Source organism: Photinus pyralis, unplaced genomic scaffold, assembly GCF_008802855.1.
Source record: "Photinus pyralis isolate 1611_PpyrPB1 unplaced genomic scaffold, Ppyr1.3 Ppyr1.4_LG4, whole genome shotgun sequence".
Taxonomy (NCBI): Eukaryota; Metazoa; Arthropoda; class Insecta; order Coleoptera; family Lampyridae; genus Photinus; species Photinus pyralis.
This window is the reverse complement of record NW_022170511.1, coordinates 26,265,606-26,277,339: the sequence shown is the minus strand read 5'-3', so window position 1 is coordinate 26,277,339 and position 11,734 is coordinate 26,265,606. Positions and strand designations below refer to the sequence as shown.

The 11,734-nt window shown below is 37.1% G+C and overlaps 1 long non-coding RNA gene across 1 annotated transcript; it reads left to right on the top strand.

Annotated features, from left to right (window-relative positions):
* Positions 1 to 1,947: 1,947 nt before the first annotated feature.
* On the top strand, positions 1,948 to 2,364 carry LOC116169340. Its single transcript, XR_004144936.1, has 3 exons — positions 1,948 to 2,090; positions 2,140 to 2,219; positions 2,273 to 2,364. It is a non-coding gene; the product is annotated as an uncharacterized LOC116169340 (long non-coding RNA).
* The last annotated feature ends 9,370 nt before the right edge of the window (positions 2,365 to 11,734 follow it).

The window sequence follows — 11,734 nt, the reverse complement described above, 5'->3', positions numbered from 1 at the left end:
GATAGTCTATCTCAAAAGAAAAACACCACATCTTTATGGAAAGCGCTTAGAAATAATGTATTAGGAAGCAAAAAGGCGGTGGACCCTCCTAAGTAATTGAAAGATGTTTGTGCTATAAATAACTATTTTCTGAATTCTGTTTCGAACTTTGATGTAAATTGTAACGAAATGATTATACTCAAAGTTGGTTCTTTTAAATAGACAGAATACAGCAGATTGAAACCCTTTTCTCCCTCTGTTAGTTGACACCCTATATTTGTTTGCGTTGTTTATTGTTTATTATTTTTTTATTCAAAATTCTTATAGTTATTATTCTCCGAAACTCATATTGCTTTCATCATAATTTTCAGTTTATCTTAGTTGTAAAATGTGATGTTGCGCTATATATTCCTATGGGTCCGGTTTAGTGGAGGTTAAGTGGAAGAGCAGCAGCGCTGAACTTTGCCTCTACGCAACTATTTGTCTTTATATACATATAGTAATGTTTTCTAATACAATAAAGACCTTATTATTTATTAGTATGTCAACGTATGATGTAACAAATGGAACATCGTATCGACGGATAACGGACGTATACACTCCCTTCCAAATTACAACAGCATATTTCGATAACTCTGCATACACCCCTTTTAATTGCACATGTACTTTGGCCCTTTTGCGGCAACCTGTATTGACATAGTTTTTTTTGTCAATATATCGTTTTCTGAAAGTGTTACTCCATTGAATTGTCACGCGATGCCAATTCAATTTTGATAAAGCATAATTTAGATCATTATTTTAATATTAGTACGTTACCGAAAATGTCTATGGGTAGTTTCCTAAATTGGTATAATAAAATAGGTTAATATGCTTGTAAATCATTTGGCAATTTACGGATTGAGGAAATTAAGAAAGTTTTGTGAAGTTGTAAATAGAGGGAAGAGACTGTAAGGTATGATTGATTGCAATTTACTTGAAGATTTGTGGTACTTAGCACCATTTTTGTTTATTACGAGCGAATATTTTTACGAGTTCGTGAAAAGGAATTTGTCATTACAATTTGTCGCCTTTTAAACCGACCGTGAAATTGTTAGATCCTTGCGAACTTGCGGATTACTTACTTAATTTTAGGTAGTTTGAAGTATAAATTAAAGTTAATTTTGCAGAATAATGCATAATAATGCAATGAATGTGCGAATGGAGGAAGCTTGAAGGTATATTATAGGGTAAGCGGCATAAATCACATAGCCTAAAGCCATTCTCGGATAGTCTCCTTACACTTGTGGGACTCGCTTTAGCTACTATCAAAACTCTTTGCGAAAGGCGCGAGGGTAAAGTTAATTAAAAAACTTTAATTCAATTAGTACGCAACGATATTAAACGTTATACTGACGGAAAAAAATAGCTTGTTAACTGATATAAGGTGTGTTTCAATTTAGATAAACGTCAAAGCATAATATACTGTGTGATTTATCTGCCTAACTAAACCATTAAATTCAAACATCCGTTTATTTCGGGATTATCTACAGCACTGTAACTGAATCTTGTTTAGTAATCTCTTGTTAATGAAAATCGGACTAAATAATGGACGATTTTGAACAACCTGAGGTATATCCGTCAAGCACATAATACGCGTAATGGAATATTTTTAAACACGTTTTGTTTCGCCATAAAACTGTACGAGATTACTTTACGGTTGCAAAAAAATCAAACGACTCGCGCCATTTTGATCATATTCCCATTTAAAAGTTTCATGAATTAAAACCTCTTGCTCTAACTTTTCAAAATTAGAGCAAGTTCCAAAAGTTACGTAGATAAAAATAGTTAAACTAATTGAAATTTTAATGCATTGGCGTCATATAAATCAAAAGGGATTACCAATCTTTCGCCAGTAAATGACATTCGTTTTAAATGGCGATACCTCTACCATGTAGTAATACGAGTTTTATCACGAAAATTTATATACTACCATAGTGCAACGAATCTACACAATGATATTACAGACGAGCATGAGGAACTATTCCAAATATCGGCGGGTAATGATACCCACCTCTCCAGGCGTGATTCCTAGCAGCTTCGGTTGCCTCGTTACTCTGCCGATCAGATGTTAGGTAAGAAAACTCAACCTTGTTTCAATACATATAATAAATAAGCAAATAGGTAGCTAAAATCAGATGCTGCATGGGTACATAACCAACAACAAAGCAAAACTGCGGCAACAATAAAATATTCGTTAACCGGTAAGTATATAAGATTATAACAATAATAAACAGACAACGTACCTACTGTACAGATCACATAGGCGTGCTGATATGCTTGATAAGTATGGCCATACCCTTAACAAAAGTACTTACGGGTTTGAACTTACAGGGAGTAATGTAGTCGCAGTCGAGCTTGCCTTGGTAAGTTATTTGAGTATTTTATTTATCCTATTGAAGTAGCTTCTGAGACGGTTGTACAGTTCCAGATGGCCATTCAGCCCACTAGATGGCGTGGACCAGGCGACACCACTTCCTAATACGGGGTGACGATAAAAGCTGGTAGGCGGTGTACAATTAACACCCACCAATCGCAGGTAAACAATCTTCAACAATCACAGCCAAGCCAAACATATGCATTCCATTTACCGATTCCCAGTTTGAAGGTAATTTATTAAATTAGACAAATAATACAAAAAAAAAACCTGTACAATTTTCGGAAATATCCCTACGTTGAACAATTTCAACCAATAAGCAGTGCAATACACGTACAGGGTTTTTTCCCAATCCAGTCAGCCTTAAAAGAACGAACATCGTTACCAATCTACAATGTGTACAAAATGGCGCTTACCTCAGAACGTTAAGCGATAACAAAACCACACTAAAGGTGAAGAATTGCCCAAAATAAACGTATCCACAATGATACACGGCAATACCAAGTACTATCGCTTTTCGTAATTAACCCAGAAGACTGGAGTACTGACAAATTTCCAATAATTAAGGATTTAACGATTTCCTCAAACATGGGAGTGCCACAACGGTCGGTGATCAAAAGGAAGGATTTTCAACGTTATTATCGGTTTTGAAGATACCGGCTCTGACCTAAAGACCTCCAAAAATTCCTCAGATAAACCAACATAGACGTTCCCTACATTGACAAACATGGCAGGCCGCTTACAGCCCTTAAATTGATGACTGGATCCTATAATAAGTAACCTACTAACCTAGCAAAACAGTTGCTTGCGTAAAAACAGTAGCAAACGGGAACAAATGATTAACAACGAAATTCCTAATGTCTCCGCCACTGGAGATCAATAACTACAATCTACATTCACAAGTATACTATTCTCCGCTACATGCATGTATAACAAAACCTCTAACCGTACTTCATTATGTACAATTATATTTTTCTATTTGTAGGACTAGTTCAAAAATTTAACCGTTACAGTTTGCTACGCTTAAAAGTGGAATCCCGTGTTAAAAAATAAGGAAGCTGCAAAATTTTACATTAGGTGGATTTTGAATTCTCTTTCCGTTTAAACAAATTAAAAACTGTTCGGTTATCTTAAGTGTTTTTTTGCAGTAAGTTATCTCATTAGTTAGTATTTAAGATGCTAATGTGCAATTTATCCCGCATTATGTTCCTCAAAGTGTTCACAAGAGAGATTTTGATAGCAGCTCTTCGTCTCGTATACCCCTATATGACAATAAACCTCGGCCTCCAAGTAACATAATCTAACGCTAAAACGTTATGGCAATGGGAATGTAATTGCAATATAATCAGATAACAGTAATTTACACTGCAGTGAATTAATTTTAATTACAAACGCTCCAATTATATTCGCCATATGTTGTCATAAATAAATTACGAGGGCGAATCGGAATGTTTGCGGATTCTGGCTGGACTTGATTGTTTTCCAGCGGTCCCATTTCACGTAAATTAATCATTGCTCTTCAGACTGGGAATGCTTTCCAGCAAATGTTAACGTACAAGTTGGCCACCTGTCGAATTGTTTAAGACGAAAATGCAAACAAATTCGTAGCGAAATTTTATTTTATTTAACCCCATGTGCGTTTTAATGAATCTTCGATCTTCATTTTTACATGTTTAAAATTAAAGATTTAAATTCTAAAGTGTATGGTGTAAAATTGTTCTAAATCTTTGTTAATTAATCTGGTAACAATAGCAAAATTCATCAGCTGTGAAAAGGAAAAAGGATATTGTCAAATGGCGTATCTTACGTGATTCACTTCTATACCCTTACCACATTTCCCACAGATTTCCCTTGAAAATTGAATTTCTGCCATTGGTAGCAGTGAACTCCAATTTTGATTGTACTATCCTTTTTACTGACGAAACCAGTTGTTCAAGAAATTCAATGAATGAAGAAAATCCACATGGTGTTTGGCAGAACCGAATTTTCAAGAGTTCTTATTAAACGTATGGGATGGTATAAGTGGATCATTCGATTAGAAAATTAAAAAAAAAAAAAATTTAAAATTTCAGGGGGCCCTACTTACATGAATGTCTGGTTATCGAAAAACATCTTTATTTCTATTTTTATCATAACTTCAGAAAAACCCACTGATCTATTTTCAGAACTAGGCCTGCGAAAGTCACAGTACCATTGACTTTCAACACGTCACCCGCACGCTTGGGGTGCGTAGCGTACAATATTGCAGGCGCAAGGCGATTACAAATAGAATAAGGCTTTGGGGTTTTGAGTTTTGATGTTTTTTTAGAGGATTTTTTCGAAAGAAGTCCTCCTTATGTGATGATTTTGTCCGTCAGTCTGTCCGCCTGTTCCTCGTCTAACTCGAGAACGAAAAGAGATAGTGATGTCAAACCTTCTCCAATTAATTTCTACGAGTTCAAGGATCAGTGCTATTGAATATGAGCCGCATTTAAGGTGCGTTTGTAAATGCGAGCTGAGGGTTAAAAAATTCCCCTACTGAAAATTGTATGCGATTCTTCGTATAAGTCCATCCGTTATTACTATTCCGATATGTAATTAACTCCACTAACTGCAGCGTTAACTTTTTTTCTTCACGTCGTCGATTTAATATAAATAATTCTCTCAAACAAACTGCAACGCGTTATTGTTGACGTACAGAATAAGAATGAACAACGTAAGGTATCGCAACGGTTAAGCGATTTTAGCTCGTATCGCTTACGTTAAAGAATGTTTATTGAAGTGAATTTAGCTTGCATGACATGGCATCAAGTAGGCGTAAACAACATTGCTGTAAACAAAAACTGGATGCAAGCGAAATTCAGTTCAATTAACATTATTTGACGTAAGCAGTACGATCTAGAATCGATTAACCGTTTCGGATGCGTACTTTGTTCATTCTTATTCTGCACGTCAACAATAGCGCATTGCAGTTTGTTTGAGAGAATTATTTATATTAAATCGACAACGTGAAGTAAAAAAAAGTTAACGCTGCATTTAGTGGGGTTAATTACATATCAGAACAGTAATAACAAATGGACTATATATTGTTTTTCTTTTGGAGCTCGGGTTGCACGGAACCTGGGATTACCGCGACCTTACTGTAATGATTAAATTTAACGAAGAAACTCTAACATAGATGACATACACCGTTTACAAATGCTCTAAGGTTTCGCATCGTGACGTAGCTTAACTCTCGGTTCTGTACTCCCTGCCTCGCTCGTTCCATTTGTCGTTGGAGAGAAGAGGAACTACATTCTACGCATTTAGGGGATCACGCATGAACCTGTTACATTCGCACCCAATAACGTGCGTCCAATCACACTCGCAGTTTATAAAGTCTGAAACTTAAGATAATTTAGCATCTTATGGCTCATTTTTTTTATTAATCCCTGTTGTAGTGATCGCCACGGGGCCCCCGTTGGGGCGGACGCCCAGAGCTCCAGCCCTTAAAGTCCCTGTCTAAATGCGCCGCTGACTTTATGGTATTATAATGGAAGGTCTCATCGAAATAAATTGGTTAGGTAGTACAAACTACAACTTTCCTGCGCGACGCGTTTCGAGATCAGTGGTGAGAGGGCCCGGGGAATGAATATCTCGAAAACGGTTTGTCAGAGGAAAGTACACTCAATGGCAAAATGAATCGACTGGACGAGACATATCTATTGGTGAAGGTGAAGCAAGTACCTTGACAACGAAGTGTCGGAAGAGCGTACTCATAAAAGGCAATCTATTGGTGATGTCAAAGCTTTCAGTACAAATATCTGCAGAATAGAGTGTCGGAGGACATACCTTTATGTACAAAGAGGTTCCTCTCCATTAATCATCTACCAAGAAAGTAAACATCGATCTACTTTTGAAATGATTTATTATTCGTACTGTGTTTCCGCTGCAGATATTGCCCAGCGGTAAGCTTACATAATGATAGCTAAAATTTACAATTTAGATAAGTTGTAACGGGCAAGTTTACGTAGATTTAGTTTCTGATTATACCTCGTAGTTTCACTAGTACTCGACGCGACTCTTAGACGCGTGCGCCTCAATTTGACTGTCGGCAAAAGTTGTTACTAGGACACTTCGGTTCACGTAGTCTCCTTGAGAGGTAGCGAATAAGAGCCGCCATGAATGCTCGGTGATTGGATACTCCCCCAGAGTAGACAGGAGGAGACACAGGTGGCTTTGAAGGATGTTGGTAGACTGAGGGCCGCGACGGTGGGATTCTGTGACGTAGCCAAATGCCGCACGCGCCCGTCATAAGTGATAGGAAGGTGAGCCTCTTGCTTGACCACCTCCTCGCAGCTATTTCCCGGAACCTTGGCTGGTCGTATACGGTCTTCTTCAGGTCCCACGATTCAGCGAGTGTACGTGGGCCTTCCCAACAGACTTGCACGTCGCATACGACACCCTCGGCAGGGCCTCGATAGATAACGAGATCCGGTTTGAAGATCTGACGATCTTGATGGAAGACGTGCCCTTTTGCCTAGTGTGCCTTTCGCACGATTTCGTCGTGACGTTTAATGAGCTCGTGGTGGGTCACAGGACATCCCTGAAGAACATGTGACAGGGATTCCACTCGAGCGCACCCCCCCCCCTGCAGAAACGCTCCTCCCTTGGGACGTATGGGAGGCCCTTGGTGGGGAGGTTCTATGATATTAGGTGAACGGCACGAACGAAATCCTTCCCGCTCCATACTCTGGGGGGTTGAATCGGCTGGAACTATCGCTAGCGGTCTCCTGGAGCCACGCGCTGAAGGGCCTGGACGCGAGCTCTTCGCGCCAAAAGGCATCCGGTGGTTCTTTGGTTAGAAAAACTTTCAAGATGAAATCATATGTGGGGCCCGGATTCGCCAAGAGGGACGCAGTCAGGTTGCCGTTTAGGTCGGATAGCTTGGTAAGTCGGTTCGATAGGAGCCATAAGACCAGGCGGCGCAGTTCGGGGATTCCCAGGCCGCCATCCCTCACGATGGCATGCACGTGCTGATTTTCTGTGTGCGTGCTGATCCCTCTGATCATCCGGTCAGCCTCCGATAGGAGAGCGACAGTAATTTTCGGTCTCTGCAGGCCGTACAGCATATAACCCAACAAGTTTCCTAAACTATTTCGGTTTTTAAAAAATACGCTTTATCTGCACAATTTATACTTGTTTCCTATGGGAGCATATTAAATCTACAGTGGTATAGAACACCAGTGAATACGCTTGATGACTTCGAAAATCGAAAATTAGATGCATTTGAAATCGTAACACAAATTCCGTGGGTATGCGAGAGAGTACGAGCATCAATTAGAAGAAAAGCGGATGAATGTATAAGAGGTCACTTTCTACAATTGTAACTATTTAAGTTTTTGTACTTCTGTACTAATGTTTGTGTTGTAATAAATCACTGCTACAAAAACCGGGTCATCTGTAATTTGTACAAGTAGTTGCAAATAAACTGTCAAAGTCATGTGCCGTATTTCGATATCAAAAAGGAAATGAACAATAAAACTGTTCTGATATCAAAAAAAAAATAAAGTACCCACATGCACCGGCTAACTTTCTTTATTGAGTGGTTTCTAATCTGCTACTCGTAAGTTGTAATTAAGCTACTTGCGATTGTTAGTGGCGGTCTTCTTGTCTTCTTCCGGTTGGTCCGGCTCTGGGTGGATGGTTTAGTGAAACGTCCTTAATTCGAAATGGCGAGGCGATTGGTCCGATTCTCGGTAGTTTATAATTAAGTAGGTATAACAATAACCTAAACCAAGAAGCTAAAATATGAGCATAATTAATTATTGAAATAAAATGAAAACACACTTACGGTTTCAAACCCTTCTTAGCCCATAATAGCTCAATAGCTGAATTTTTTAAATTATAAAAAATGACTGAAAAATCGGTCTATTAATATTTGATATCTGGAGAGCGCCAGAATAGGCTTTACTTTTCGCTCTCTTCAAATCGATCCCCTCTTTATGCATTGGGAAATCCTCGCGCCAAAAGCTCGACAAATTCAATCTTTAAGAACATAGGCGTAACATTGTGTTTTAGTAAAAGTTTCTTAAAATTGTTACAGTCAATTAAAACAGGATATGGGGACTTAAGGCTTCTCTGTAGTCAATCCGCCATATTGGAAAAAATAGCTAAACGTTCTTATGAAATGCTGCTTTTGCAGTTGCAGTCTCAAATTCTCGATAGTGGATATTCTTTGCAATGATGAAAAGAACGGCGGTCCTTAAAAAAAGTTGAAATATCGGTCTTAGTTTTTTTAGGAAGATCGATGAATAGAAAAATCGTTTTTCGTAAGTAACAGCCGTTGTAATGGGAGTAGAAAAACGTATAGCACCAATTTGGAAATCCGACAGTATTTCCTGCGGCGGTACTTAAAGATATTATTTCCACCTATTATGACAATTTTAAAAAATATGTATCGCGATCTTCAGAAAAAAATCAAAACGCTAACGTAAGGATAGGCAACTCAAATTGCACTATAACTCCTGAGGCGACAACTCATTACTTGAAAGGGAAAACAAAAGAAACTACCTGGCATTATCCTGCACATCGTTACGCCGTTCCTAATGATAGTACAGTCAAATTAGACCAAAAAATGGGCATTCCGTGCATCAGATATGTCATCTCTAATTTTTCTTTTAAATTGTTAGGATCAATATGGATGTGAAAAATTCAAGTTTTCGACATTGAAAGACCTGTGCGAGCGACACAGCACTTGAAAATATGTCATTTTTCTTACCATATTTTGGTTTTTGTAAGTTTTACTCCTGAAGAACCGATTTTAATGCAATTATTGTCGTATACTTTTTTGAACTAGACAAAAGTCTGACAATTTAAGCCCTTAACGATCTCCGCAGGTCTAATAGTTTCCGAGATACGGCGCTTCAACTATTGGTAAATTTATTAGTTTTATATTGTATTAGTTTATCAAAATTTGCGTTTTTTCTTCGCAGAAAGTAAACTTATTATGCGCGATGAATTGTCGTAAGTCGTGAGTCGTAATAAACTTGCTGAGGAAGTGCTAAAAATTGCGGATAATGAAAGCAAATTAAATATTGATTTTTGTCTTTTAGTGGAAAAATATCCATGTTTATATATGATGCGTTATTCATTCAAACCATAGTGTTGTGAGTAAGCTTTCTGCTACTGTCACAGATCTTCTATATTCGGTGTCCCTTTTGAATGGTCGAGCAAGGTCAGGAAAAAGTAAAAAATTCACAGATTTCGCAATCCATGCAACAGGTAGTGGATTTTGTTGAAGAAGAAGAAGATGACAACTTTCTTATCATGGGAGATGCTGGGGATCCAGAGGATATCAACATTCTACCTCTTTCTGTGTGGATTTATGGACTCCTCACCCCCCAAACGACCAAAATTGTAAAAGTGTTCATGAGGTTTTTATGCCAAAAAAAGGCAAATTTGATTAAAACTGAAGAATTTACGAATTTTTGAAACGCTGTATCTCCAAAACGATTAGACTTACAGAGCCGGTTAAGGGCTTGAATTGTCACAAATAGTATAGGACAGTAATTGCTTTAAAATCTATCCTTCAGAACTAAAACTAACCAAAACCTAAAAATAATAGAAAAAATGGCATATTTTTGAGTGCTGCGTTGCTCGCACAGGTCTTTGGATGTCGAAAACTTGGATTTTTGACGTCCATACTCAGCCTAACAATTTTTAAAAAAAATTAGAAATGACACATCTGATGCAAGGTATTATGATAATTTGACTGGACTATGATGTGGATTAGATAAATTACTATATAATTAGCTAATGTTCATGAATGCTGTTGATTTGTGAATCATAGTGTCACATTCCCAAGACGAAAAGTGCACTAAATGCATATGTATTGTAGGTACATTGGAAATAATTTTTGATTTCTAAAACCTTTTTCATTCTATCAGGATGCTTCAATAAATTTGTTTAGGAAAGTATCAAATAGTAGCCCAATTTTTAGCTAAACCCCTAGGCGGAATACGACTGTACCAGTAATTAGAAGGATTTTTGCCGCAAATTTGTTCTTGTGTAAAAATGTGGCACCGTTTTGATTTTTTGGACGAACGCATGATCACCACACAAGCGGGAAGCACAATATTGCAATTCGTAAACACTACTACTGAGTAGAGACTTAGAGAGGCAAGTGCGACTTATTTTTTCAATATGATCAGATATCAGGAATATCCGCTTATCAAAAAAATAAAAGAACGAGAAATTTCGATTTTTGTAAATAAATTGGCGAGAAAGTTGCGCCCAATAGATAACAAATGACACACATGCATTTTTTCGCTAAAGTAAACATCGCGGTATGTTATACAATAACAGAAACGATACCGACATATAAATATGTATAGTCTGCGTAGTTTTCTAAATTTGATGTCCTTTTTTATTCTTGAGAATATTAGAAAACGGTTTTAACATTCTGAGCCTACCATTTCAAAGAAATTCGATTGCACTTGTTCATTTTAACAAAAAATATTCCAATTCTCCTTTTTAGCTCAATTTCTAAGCGGGATACGATAACTAATAGGCGACACTGACAAGTTTATTTAAAAAAAAGTGTAATTGTTTTGCTCATGTCAAGTCAAGGTAGCGAGACATCACGAAAATGAATGTTTGTATCAAAACATGGGCGAAATTTTGGGGTTTCCCGGTAATTAGTGGTGGGTATAAAAAAATTCTCCCACTTTTAAAAAATTTCAACTATTTATTTTTTCGTTTTTCCGTTTGAGAGTATGATGGAATCCCGCAAACTTCAAGTTAGCGAATAGGAACTGATATCATCTCGGATTCTGCCTCTCAGATCAGAAAATAGAGGATCAATCGCGGAATCAACAAATTTTACAACTGAATTCTCAATTTAGGACAAAAAAGCGAAGTCATCTTGCCGCACAAAAGATGTTCGGAAAAATTCTACATGGGTTGTGCATAAATATAAATAAGTATAACGCTAAATGTACAATTATTATTTTTTGAAAATCGGTATATGTTATACTTTTAATCATTGTAACAGAATTTTAAATGTTAGCTACCATTTTTATAAAAAAATAAATTTGTTGTTGTTCACCCTTATATGTAGGGATTTATTTTAGATGTTCGAAGTGCCGGTTTATTAGGTTATACCATACGTAAGTGAATTCATTCATGCACATGTCTATCTAATAACTATAAAAATCTATAAATCAGTAAAATTGATTAGAACAAATTAAAGGGCTAATTAAAAATGTTAACAAACAATGCTAATCTAGTCCACTAATGACCTCAGAACCATGTAATGTACAGAAGGTGTCATTATAGAAAAATGCAGTAAATGCATTGAATAAATAATTTATTCAATGGTTA